Below are 14,026 nucleotides of genomic sequence, written 5' to 3' on the forward strand. Positions count from 1 at the left end.
CAGGGGAGGAGGGAGGCAAGTTGTTGATTCAAGTAATTTGTGAGCTTTTCTTAATAATAGATAAAAATTAAATAATTATCTCTTTGATCAATTATATTATTTTGACTAACCTTACAAGGAATCAAATGTTTTCTTCAATTCAAATGAAAAACAAGATATGAAAAGAGTTTATCCAACTAGTAATTGCACGACTCTTAGAGACAACAATTGGGACAAGGTGAGGCAGGACGAAACAATAAATGGAGTAGGGCAGGCGGGAGAGAGAATAAATATGGTAGAGCTTCTTAATAAAGTGGAGCGGGCTGGGAAAATATAACTTCAGAGATACTTAACTGGAACAGACAAATAGTTGTTTGCAATGGTAAATCGTTACTACTTTTCACTATGGCATTAAAGCTATGCTCCAATATTTCAATTAAATAATATTTTCTCCCATCTCAAATTACTTGATATATTAAATAAGAGAGTATACATAGATTTTTTTTTTTTTTAGTTTTTAGAGTGTTCTTTGATCTAATTTAGGAGGTAAAATGAAATATATTTGTTCTGAAATGAAATTATAATTTTCTACGTCTTAACGAAAATTGAATAAAATTTTGAGAATATATATGAATGTGGAGTGACGACAAAGGAGTAAAAGTTAGAGATTTTTCTTAAAAAAGTTTTGTTGGTTCATGGTTATTGAAGTGTTTGGGAGGGGGTGAAAATGAAATCTTTGTGATGTTCTAAAGTATAATCAATATATACCTTTTTTTTTTTGGTGAAGTGGGTAGTTGAAAAAAGAAGGTTGTTATTGTTACTGTTTTTATATTGTGAGTGTGCATATTAAATGGGGTAGGGCAGAGTGTGGCTTAGCATGGAAGGACAGAGGAACAAAATGTCAGAATAATTCTAAACATAATAGGGTACGACATATTAAAATTTTAGCAGATTAAGGTTTATCCCGCCAAACCTAGCTCGCCCGATTTCCATCTCTAAGGGCTCTTAATTACAAGGCAAATATCATACAAAAAAATATTTCCTCTCTTTTAGCAGTTATTAAGTTATTTGGACATTAGTCAAACTTGAATCCTTAACATATTCTTATGACATTATGCACAAGTACCTTTTCGACCTATGTCCAAATTCCCACAGACACATTTATATAATATTAAGGTCTTATTATCCCTAAATTTATTTTATAAGTAATTTTCTATCCCTTTTCGGTCTATGTAGCACTATGTTGTGGGGCTAACGCTGATTGACTTTTTTTTTTGCAACCTAGTGCCACGTAGGCCGAAAAGGGGTAAAAATTACTTATAAAATAAGTTCAGGGAGTAGTAATAGGACTTAGTATAATATAAGTGTGTCTGAGATTTCGAACATAAGTTGAGAGGGTACTTGTACATTTTCCCCATTCTTATCATTTTTCAGATTTCACTCTTATTTTCTTTAAAAAAATTATGACATGCTATAGGGTGTGCAGTGATGCGAATTTAAACATACGTAACAAGAAGTAAGAAATTAATGATACAATGTTATTTTATTATCAAACACAGAAAATGTCTCTTTTTTATAACAAATTTAAATCGCAATTCAAAGAACCTTTTACCAATAAAAGAATCAAATCCAAAAGCTATAAAAGCGAAACAATTAGCTCAAAGCTAAATGAACTAGTTGTAAACTAATACAAAGTGGCAAGACTCGAAAGAATCCGACTCAAATCTTCTATATTCATCCGAAAATGCTCAATTTGATAATCAAAGCGTTAATTCTATTTCCTTTTATTTGAAGACTTGAGTATATTGTGAAAATCCCTTTCTACTTTTATTTCTCCTCTAGACCCTGTGAAGTGTTAAAGATTATTGAGTTAATGAAGAACTAAGTTTTCCTATTTGATTTTTCTTTTTCGTTCCTCCTTTATAGTTTCTAACCAACACCATATCTGTATTTTTCCTCTAGGTGGTCAAATGAAGTCCACCTGGACATGAATTCTACGTGGTAGTAGTATCGAGTCTTCATATTTGGGTGTAAGTATCTCTTTGCTTTGGACTTTTTAAGTTCCTTCTCTTCCAAGTTTGAAACCTACGTTGTGTTTCCTTTTTTTAGTTGATAAAGGCGTGTGCGTATTGGTAATACCTCTCTCCAAAGCTTCTAAATGGATTTCAAGAATCAAATAGTGATTGTAACATCTCGTAACTCGTAATGCCTAGGAGTAAGCAAAGATTAAAATTTATCATTTTTGGAAAGAATAGGAAAAATCTCGAAAATTTCATGAGTGTAAAAAATAAGTTGTTGGTCATTTTCAAACAACCATAACTTCTAGCTCAGGATGAGTTAGAGTCAGTTCTTTATATTGTTGGAAAAATATTGGAGAGATCTTTCGAACGTCGCCGAGTTTGCGCATTTTCGGTATTGTATAAGGGAGATATGCCTATCGGAAGTTGGGTTGTTGGACTGAGGATGGTCTCAATTCAAATTTTAGTAAGGGTAAAATAGTCTTTTCACCCTACTATTTCCTAATTCGTTTGAAGGGCTATTCATCAAGAATGTCAAGATCTTCGAGTGGAATTCGTCGGGGATGATCCCTATAAGGTATGTGAGATCTTTCTGTGTTGGATTAGTTCATCCACACACCAATTTGTTTAATTCAGTGAATTTTGAATAAATTGAATGATGAGCATTGAAGTTCTTGAGGAACAATGGTTGAATTCTCGTTGGTTGAATTGTGGTATGGTTTAGTGATTAGATTCATGTTTCTGGGTTGATTTTTGGGTCTAATCTATTGGGTATTGAGGCTATTAGTGATCCTAAGTGATTGGGGTGAGATCCATGGAAGTTTAGAAGGTTTAGTGTCACATCCTGAAACCACACCCTAGAAGTTAGGGGCAATCTCGGATTGCAACCAGCGTACTTGACCTCTCGCAGGTCTTGTACAAGCCCTTACATATGATTGATCGCATAAACATAGTGAAAAGCAATGCGGAATTATCACAAAACATATCATAGTCTTTAAAAATCGCTTTCATATAAAGTCATAGGAAATACTAAGTCTCAATCTCATCATCTTAAGACACAAGAATACTTGGGACACGGTCCATATTTCAAAATATAGAAATACTTAGTCTATTATAATACTTCAATAAGAAAGATGAAACACATCTATGCCCTCGAATCAAATGAGGACATACTTCGACTTCTCTTGAACGATGCTACGGTTTCAGTCTTCACTTTCCAAATGCTCCTCACCTACCAACAACCATAGAGATAGATAAAAGGATAAATTAGTACAACCACATGTATTAAGTATGACATAATGCATAGAAATCATGAAAACGGACATTTAGTAGAAATATGCATCTTTTCATTTAAAAATCATATGAACAACCTTTAACAACTTAGAAACACATAAGATAACATTTAAGCGAATATCATAATTTTACCTTCACCTTAGACATCTCTTAGTATGTAATCATCCCACTTAATGTTATCCTAAGATTCACTTAAGCAACACAAAGAGAGACCGCCCATGCAACCTGCCTAAGCATATTAAAATGATACTCAAGACTACTTATAATGAGTCATATACACACTTCAAGACATCAAATATATCAATGTAAGATTCTTCTACCAAAAGTGACTCTAAGTCCCACTTGAGTGAGTTGTGAAGCGACCGCCCATACAATCCCTTACACACACTCAAGAGATCCTTTAGACTACCTAGGATAGAATCATTCATACCAAGTGTATCAACATGTAGATACTATGACATTTCCTCATCAAAGGCTACAAAAGACTTACTTAAGTAGATCAAGAAGATAATGTCCATGATTGATCTCTTCAAGACTACCCAAATAATCCTTAAGACTTTCTAAGTTTGGATCATGTCCACATAATCAACATTATCCCTAACTAGAGTTATTCTTAAGACTCATCTAGGTAAGATACAAAGTGACCATTCCTATGCCCTCTTAACACGTTAACTAGACAACCCTTAACTACTCTACATAAGTACTTATTCCATTTACATACTTCATAACATAAGTCATTAGTTCATTAAGAGACTCATACATCACATAAAGGACATTCAAGTAATGGTCCTAGACATGGAATCAGGAGTTCTAACCTACTCCGATAAGGATGTTATACTTGCCAAGGGTAGAACTAGGACACATCCTATGTAGGCACATGGTTAAGGAATATGAAGGGCTTTTATGCACTCTAGTCTCATTCTCAAGTACAGGTACATTGTACTCTAGTCTCGTTCTCAAGTAGAGCTACTTCCTATAACATAATCACTCAGTGCTAGCCTTGGTTCTCATAGAGTAATTGACATTAAATGATCACATGAAGAGGTTCCTTATCTAGTTCATAACCCAATCACATTCACCCTACCAGAGGTCCACTAGGGCTATCTTCCAATGGAGACTAAGATAGCTCATTATGACTTTCCTAAGGATTAATATGATGTCGTTCCAGCCAACTAACCTTAAATCCACCATTTATTTACATGAAGGATACCATTACGGCTCTCGACTTCAACATTCATAACATAACCTTTACTACGTACATGACCTTTCTTAACATCCTCTAAGGTCTCACATATCTTTCATTCATACACGACAAGGGTGCACTCAGCCTACCTAGTGAAGACATATCAGAATCTCATAACATTCATTCATATATCAAGTAAGGGACACAAGTCTACCAAACAAGACATTACATTCTTTCACCTTATCACATATAGCATATCATTCTTTAATCAATTAGGATGACCTTTATCATATTTATGTCACCATATACATTACTACATCATCATCAATATAACCATTATAGACTCATATTGTCAAGTTGGAACAATCATGCATCAACTCTAAGACTACACATATAAGCACATAGCCATAGACTAATATGATATCCTAATATACAAAAAACTTTCACATTACTTGAATGTAGGTAGATATGATCATACTTAACATAATCAACTCCACAATAGCCACATTACTTCAAGTAGTGCCGACAAGGCCATGATCATCATATTGCATAAAGTAACGCCGATAAGGCCACATCAATTGCAAGTAAAGCACTTAACACCGCCACCATAAGTGTACCATACAATCACAATATAATTGAAGTATAAACAACATCAAAATAAAGGGAATAGGTCAGCTTACCACCACAACATCCTCAACACCTCAACTTGATGCTAAATCATCCAATTCAATAACATAAGGCCCTTACCAATGACCATGAACAATAATTCAATATAGAAACTATGAAAATCAATGAAACTAGGTCAATTAAATAGAGATTCATCAATCTAATACAATATCAATTGAACACAATTCTTACATCATTAGAAAGCCCATAAAAAACTACACTAGACTTGAACAACATTAGGTCAATATCAAGTAAATCCATAACTTAGTCAAAAGTCTAGGGTTCATCAAATTCATGTTTTCATAGGTAATTTAGGTTAAAATAATCAATACAATATCAATTAAATCATTATTCAATGTTTATAAATCATTAATGCAAGAACCCGTGGTAGAATCATGAAATTGGACAATTCAACTTTGAAAACTTAGAAAACATTTTGAGAATTGGGGATCTTTGATGAAGAGAGATTCAAGGATCAAAATCCATACCTTTATTAAGATAATTATTCACTTTGATTAAGAATCTCCACTCAATTCGTCACCTTAAGCTTTTCCTTGACTTTGGACTTCAATGGAGTCTTAAGGAATTTCTAAGGGATTTGGGGTTTTGATTTGGAAAATTGAAGTCTTCAATGTGTTTAAGACTTACATGCACACTTAAAATACCCAAAATACCCCTAAATAACATCCAATACTCTTATTTGTAAGTGGGGTGAAATTACAACATCACCCCTTACTTAACAGTGAGGCTGCGCAGGAAAACCGACCATCGACGGTGGGGTAGTCGATGGACCATTTGTACACAAACGGACTGTCATGTCCTCTCGTCTTTTGGTTTAGAGGCTTGACATGGTTCTCCTCCATTCATAGTATAAGTCCCCACCAACATCACCCATCGATAGGGTGTCGATAGGCCCACGATTCGTGGATGCCTTTGTCGTTTGGGGCTACTTGGGACAGTCTTGACTCCAAGTTTGGGTCCTTCCTCAAGGACCCTTGGTTGGTCCTTGGGGATTTTCGCTTGAACGTTTCTAACCCAAACATGATTGTATATGAGTTTAGAACCTCTCAAATGAATCTCATCCAAAACGAACACGTAAAACTTGACGAAACATGCTTAGACACACAAGGTCATTTCAAGGCAACACTTTCAAACGTCATGGACGTTTGACCTCCAAATTTCATGAAACTTTACACACTGACTACATATGATATAATAACTCATTTAAATACCTGAAAACCTCATGAACCACTCATAAACACATAGAACCACATATGAGGCACATAGGTGACTTAGTCGTTGAACGTCTTGGTCATCCCTTGACGTTTGTCTTCCAGTGCACCTAAACTCTTACACACTGACTCATTACCATATAATGTAACTATTTAGGAAGTTATACCATCAAGACAAAATTTTATACTCTAGTTTACCTAAGTCATTTTCAGGGTCTTACATTCTCCCCCACTTGGACAACATTCTTCCTCGAATGATACTTGCCACCCTTCGAACACTTCCAAGAATTCAGATTTAACTAGCAGCTAATAACCATTCCATACAACACATAGTCAAGAAGAAAAAATTAATTTCACATAGTCAAGAGATTCACAACACAACAAGAAACTAGAAGACAGTTCTATAATTCATCATGCTAGAAAACTCACATGCTTCATCCCAAATAACAAAAACTCATTTTATATTCAATATCATGTCTATATACATCAGTTCTAATCATATTACAAAAATTTTAGACCAAAGAATTTATTAGTCAATTTCTCAAAAATGCTACTTTTAGGCGATCATGATATGAACATGCTAGTATGCAAGGTAACATCATATAAACATATCTTACAACATAATCATAACTTCATAAAATACAAAATTCAAGAAGTTAATGAAATTCAATTTAAAAACAAATCCTAAAAAACATGCATATGCAAGATGCCCAATCTTCTAACCATACTCCCACACTTAGAAGGAACTCATATCTCTAAAAAAAAGACAAGGACTTACCCTCATCATCATCACCATCATTCGGCTTCTCTCCTCTAGTCCGGAGTGCATAGAAATGCCTCGTTGCTTGAACTTAATCCTTTAGAACATTAGGATCAACTTGTTTACTCTCTCTTCCTCTAGACGCAATGATAAGACAATCTCTCACCTTATGGTCATCCTTCTGACAACCAAAACAACCACTTGTACCTGCTAGACACTTCCCATAGTGCCTCTTTACACAAGTGACACATGTAGGCTTTTCATTTTGAGAACCACCTCCATTATCAAATTTCACTTTAGAACTCCTAGGTTCTTCTTGATTTTGAGCCCTTTTCTTAACCCTAGTTTGCTCATGATCACTAGAACTACCCCTTTTCAAATTTCTAGCCATTCTTTTAAGTTTAAAATCTTCAATTGATTGTGGATACACCATGAGTTTAGCTAAGGTCATATCATTATGTAACATCGACATATGACATTATTCCCTTACTCAATCAGCCACACCCATCACAAAACGACTCATTTCATCCCTTGGATTTGACACAAAAGAGGAAGCATATTTGGACAGCTTAGAAAACTTCAAAGAGTATTCCTCAACACTCGTATTGCCTTGCTTGAGATTGATAAAATCCTCTACCTTAACTTCCCTCATCTCACGGGAAAGTACTTACCAAGAAAAACTTCCTTAAATTCTTCCCACTCAATTGGACCCGACTCCTCCTGCCTATTGCCTTTCCATTGTGTGTACCACACTTGAGCCACATCTTCCAATTGATACGAATCCAACTCTACTTTCTCCCTAAATGTCACCCCCATAGCATGCACTATCTTGTACACCTCATCAATAAACTCTTAGGGATCCTCTCCCACCTTAGATCCAAGAAAGATAGGAGGACTCATCCTCACAAAATCTCTCAACCTAGAGGTCATAGTGCTCTCCACCATATTCACCTTAGGCACCATACTCAAATTCACTTGAGTAGTCACGACTCAGGCTAAAGTAAGCAAAGCCTCTCTAATATCCATATTACTCAACTACGGGGGCTCATCACCTCCTCCCACAATAGGGACTGGATAACCTTGAACACCTTGAGTACCTTGAGGAACTTGCTCAGCTTTCTCATCTTGAGGAGGGATCTCCTCTTGCACCTCATTCTCTTCAATTCTCCTAGATGGTGTCCTCCTCGTATTCATCTTCCTATAAACACAAGGAAAACCATAAGAAAAGAGTACTTATAACTTTTACCCTACTAGACGTGACTCGATGAGACTTTTTGATTCCTAATACTACTTTCACAACCTATGCTCTGATATCAAGATTGTCACATCCTAAAACCACACCCTGGAAGTTAGGGGCAATCTCGGATTGCAACTGGTGTACAAGACCTCTAAGAGGTCAAGTACGTTGGTTGCAACCCAAGATAGCCCCTAATTTCTAGGGTGTGGTCGGTATGTGACATTTAGATATGAAAGACGGAGAAGAAAAATTGAAGGTCCCATCTGACAGACCCTAGGGCGCCGCGCCTAGCAGAGCTCTTCAGGACAGTCTTTGTATGATAGGCTCTAGCATGCCGCGCTAGCTGAAGCCCCTCAGGACGGATTCTGTCCGTCAGGCTCTGGCACTCCAAGGACGCTTGGAGACCTCCTTTTTTCCCTATCTTTTTGTACTTATTCCCAAGTGATGTACTCACACTTCTTAGTTGATTCTAATACTCTAAGGTACATCTAAATATCAAAAATTATCCATAAACATGAGATCATGAACCTTGAATCCATAATTCAATTCAAGAAAATTTAAGATCAAAGTCAAGGAAGTTAAAAATTCAAGTCTAAAGCTTAGAAGAAGTTAAAGTAAAGTTTCCAAGAGTCTTATTTAAATGTTTTAACTTCTTTTTAAGGCTCAAGATTCAAGTTAATGAAATAGTAAAAGTGTCATGCCCAGAGTCTAAACCTTGGACGTGCCCTTGAGCAAACACTTGGCCTGACTTAACTCAGCGGAAGACTTAACTTAACTCAAGAATAAAGATGGAAAAATTCTTATGAAAATACTTTAAATAGTAGTCATGGCCGAAACGAAACCTAAGTCTCAAACTTAAAACATCTGACATCTAAGATAAAAGAGACTAAAACAAATTTGACGATCTATCTGTCTATAAAGCCTCTACAACTAATAAGATGAATGTTGGGAAAAACTCCACAACATTCTATCAACAAAATAGGAAAGAAAAGCAATTAAAGAAACCTCCAGATTGCAAGGAGGCTCACCAGTGACTCTGAATGCTTAAGCTGGATCAATGAGGCGCTGGATGCTGATCTTGGTTACATACGTCTGCATCATAAGACGATACAGGCCAACTGACATCAGTATATTGAATGTAAGAGTATGCGATTTGGAATGCTAAACAACAACTACTAAGCTTGAAGGATTAAGAATGAACTTACATTACTCAACTCAAGAAATCATAACTCAATATAAAGCAGTAAAGACACATGCATATATATATATATATATATATATATATATATATATATATATATATATATATATATATATATATATAACTTGTAAAAATAATGTAAACCCTTAGTTCATTAAAGGTAATGCAATAATAGACTCAATTTTACTTATATATTAAAGTCATATAGTTTCTGTCGGAGATTCTCCAACCGACAACCATCACTATGAGCCTAAGCGATGGTACAACGTCTTACCTCACGTTGCAAGAGGATCGCTCTATACCTTGTCTTCGGTATAGAACCTGAACTACTAACTGGATCCACTAGTCTATGCTAAAAAGCGCTAAGGAATCATGTAAAAAGTATGAACCTATATGTCGATGCTGGCTATATGGTTTATGGAGTCTTGAGTTGATATGAACTCGCGTTCTCATATCGGTTCTCAATACTACTCCCAAAATACTTAGCTCATATGTTTTTAAAACAACTTTTTCTCTGGTTTGTGGTAATTTCTCAACTTAGTTTTAAAAGCTCTCTTGGAAATCATAGCTCCCATTTTCTAAAACTAACCAAAGGCTCTGTGGAAGTCTTGCTTCCTCTCTTTCTCAAAATCTAAAAACATTTGTAACTCTTAGGGACTACTTAGTCCCCTTATGACTTTTCAGAAATGAACTTACTCTTTGCTCTTTTCCTTACTTGAAACTTAACTCTAGGGAATACTTAGTTCCCTTATAACTTTTGAGATTTAGACTCAACTCTTTATTCTTTGCTCAACTTGTAGCTTGAGCCTTAAAACAAAGTAAAAATGTTTATTTAAGACTCTTGAAAGCTTTAAGAACTCACTTTGACTTGATTATCATCTTTTAGACGCGACTCTTAACTCCTTTGACTTTGATCTTAACTCTCCTTAAATTGGATTATGGATTCAAGAATCATGATCTCATATTTTTGGACGATTTCTTGATGTTTAGATGTACTTTAGAGTGTTGGAAAAAACTAGGATTTATTGATACATCACTTAGAAACTCGTACGAAAAGATGGGGGGGAAATGCGATCTATAGGTGACCCTGGTGCTCTGAGAGGCGGAGGGCGTCAGAGTCTGTCCTGAGGGTCTCTAGTAGGTGCGGCTCCCAAAGGCCTGTCAGACGGGGTTTTTGACTTTTCTTCCCTTATTTTCAACTCTAAACCTCAAAAATTTCTATGGATTTCCCCCAAATACTTATGATCACTAATATACTCAACACCCAATAGTTTAGACTCGTAAAACATCCCAAAAAACATGAAATCATAACCACTAAAAGTACACTACAACTCTACCAACAAGATTTCAACAATTATTCATCAAGAACTTCAAGATTCATCATTAAATCAATATAAAACTTGCTGAATTAAACATATTGGTGTGTGGGTGAACGAACCCAACACAGAAAGATCTTACATACCTTAAAGAGATCACCCCCAACGAAACTCACTCAACGATCTTGGCAAAATCTTGGTATTTTCTCCTTTCTCCTTCTTCTCTTCTCTTTTTCTCACAAGACCTAAGCGTATTCAATCTTCTAAAAACTAACTGAAGGCTTACTTTTATCCCAAATAAACCCTTAAACCAAATTAGGAAATAGTAGGGTGAAAAGACTACTTTATCCTTACTAAATCTGGGTTGGACTTCCCTCAGTCCAACAACCCAACTTCCTAAAGGCATATCTACCTCATATAACATCAAAAGTGAGAAAACTTGGATCATTTTAAAGACCTTCAAGGGTTTTCCATCCATATAAAGAACTGCCCCGAACTCCTCCTGAGATAGAAGTTATGACCGTTTGAAAATGAACAAAAACTCACTTTACACTTAGGAATTTTTCTAGATTTTTTCCCTATTCTTTCCAAAAATAACAATTCTTAGATTCTTTGTTTAATCCTAGTTATTTTAGTTTACGAGATGTTACAAAAAGTTAAATTCTATTTTCAAAGAAGTGTGAGGGAACTATGTATTCCCTAAATAGTTGATTAAGATCAAAAGTTTCAAGTCAAGCAAAGAGTAAAGAGTTGAGTTCATTTGTCAAAAGTTATAAGGGAACTAAGTATTCCCTAAAAGTTTATAAATGTTTCCACATTTAAGTTAAGAGGAAAGTAAGATTTCCAAAAGAGTTTTGAATAAGAAAGGGGAACATTGATTCCAAGAGAGCTTTTTAAAGCTAAAGTGTTTGACAAAATTATCTCAACTCAAAGAAGGAAGTTATTTTAAAAGCATGAGCTAAAGTATAATTTGAGAGTAGTATTGAGTACTGATGTTGGGATGAAAGTTCATAGTAACTGAAGTCTCCATGTAAATCATGTATCCATTATGAGTATTAATGGGTCATACTTTTTAGATGATCACTTAAGTTAATCTAGCGGATCCACTAAGTTATGGAATTCTACGCGACGACAAAGTATAGGACAGTTCTGACAGAGTTGAGTATTCATGAGTTGAGCAGATCCAAGGTAAGTTCATCTTATTATTATCAAGCTTAAGTTGTTGTTTGCATTCCAACTCGCATACTCGTACATTTAATGTACTGATCCTAGTTGGCCTGCATCGTCTTATGATGTAGACACAGGTAACCAGGATCAACATCCAACACCTCGTTGATCCAGTTTGAGCACTCAGAGTCAGTGGTGAGCCTTCTTACAATCTAGAGGATCCTTGTTATTGCTTTCTAGTCCTTTATTTATAGAATGTTGTGGGGTTTGTCCCGACATTCAACATAGTATGTTTAGAGGCTTCATAGACGGATAGTCAGTTAGTTCAGTTGAGTCTCTTTTATTTAAGATATTATATTTTAAGACTCAAGTGCTATTTTGGGCCAAGACTTTGATTTAAGTTATTTATGAGAATGTGTCTTGCTTTATCATTGAGTTAAGTCTTCCGTTGAGCTAAGTAATTCAGACCAAGGGTTCGATCAGGGTCTACAATGGTCATTGGTTGCTTGCAACATACAGGGTGTAGGCTTGGGGCGTGACAGTGATGGTCTTCCTTTGATTTGAGGATTAAAAAAAATAGATAGTGCACAAATTCTTCTCAATATTTCCTTCCTTTGATAAAAAAAAGAGTTTTTTTTTAATTTCTTGTATGCTAACTGAGAAAAATTCTAAGAAAATTGACGCACCGATGATGATGGACTTATTTCTCATTTCAAGAAAGTGAAAAAGTATAATGGTGATTCTTATGAGTGTCAGTATTATATTCTAAACTTTTTATGTGATAATTTGTATGATTATTATGATAGAACTTACTGTAGTTCAAAGAAAATTGAAAAGAATTGCACAATTAATATCGAAGAAGCTGGAGCAAAAAAATATGTTGCTAGTTGATTTTTTTGTTTTCAAATGATGGACAAGAAAATAGAAGTGATCAAGTTCAAGACTTTATAATGATTGTTGGAGATAACTTTATATTTTGTGGCATAGTAGATAAATTCTACTTTTTTGGAGGGAAATTCTAAAAGTTATGCGCCACAAACAAAAGGAAAATTCTCCTGAGACGCTGATGATGAAAATTTGCATGGAATATGACCCAAAATACTACTCTTGATTCTCACAAAAACACTTCTATGAAGCCTCGGTAGAAAAAAATTCAAGAAAATTAATGGTAGAAATAATTAAACACAAAATCAACAAGTTCAAGATAGGGATCATGCTTTATCTGGGGCAAGATTGAGCATATTACTCGATTTAACAGATTTTGAAAACGTGGTCGTTCACCTTAGGAAAACACGTTATGGAAGAGTCTTTTGTAGCAGTTGTTTTAAACATAAACATGATTAAGAATATAGATGTATAGTGAGATGATTCTGGTGCAAATTATCATGTTTGTTAATACAAATTATTTTTTAAAAAAATACTCCATTCGTTTTTAAAAAATGATCCAGTTTAACTTGAAATTGAGTTTAAGAAAATAAAGAATACTTTTTAATCTTGTGTCCCTAAATTAAAGTTATTTCAAATGTATCAAAATTCTCTTTAATCTTATAACTTTAAACATGCCATGTGGAAAACTGAAATTAAAATGTTACTCTAACAAGAAAGAGGTAGTTCTTTTTGAAAGAAACTAAAACAAGAAATAAGTTCGTTCTTTTTTAAACGGAAGGAGTATAATCTTTTTGATGAACTCAAACCATCATGCTTAGTGATTCTCACCCTACTCAAGCACTTGAAACATGATATACCAAATTATGATTTACCTTTGAAAATGTATTAACTTTGAAAGATGCATTTTATACTCCTTCTATGATAAGAAAGTTAATGTCTAGTTTTCTCATTAGAGAAAATATGCATTCTTTAGAAAGATTGTTGAATTTGATCAATAAGTAATTAAGAAAAAAGATATTTTTGTGGGAAAGAGATATGATTGTGATGGATGTTCAAATTGAATGTTGAAATCAGTAAAGTTTCTAA

The 14,026-nt window shown here is 34.7% G+C and overlaps 1 long non-coding RNA gene across 1 annotated transcript; it reads left to right on the forward strand.

The window, feature by feature from the left end:
- The first annotated feature begins 1,336 nt into the window (after positions 1-1,336).
- LOC138348287 (uncharacterized) lies at positions 1,337-12,654 on the forward strand. Its single transcript, XR_011220698.1, has 3 exons — positions 1,337-2,009; positions 11,962-12,073; positions 12,184-12,654. It is a non-coding gene; the product is annotated as an uncharacterized lncRNA (long non-coding RNA).
- The last annotated feature ends 1,372 nt before the right edge of the window (positions 12,655-14,026 follow it).

This window comes from Solanum lycopersicum, chromosome 4 (genome assembly GCF_036512215.1).
Source record: "Solanum lycopersicum chromosome 4, SLM_r2.1".
NCBI lineage: Eukaryota > Viridiplantae > Streptophyta > Magnoliopsida > Solanales > Solanaceae > Solanum > Solanum lycopersicum.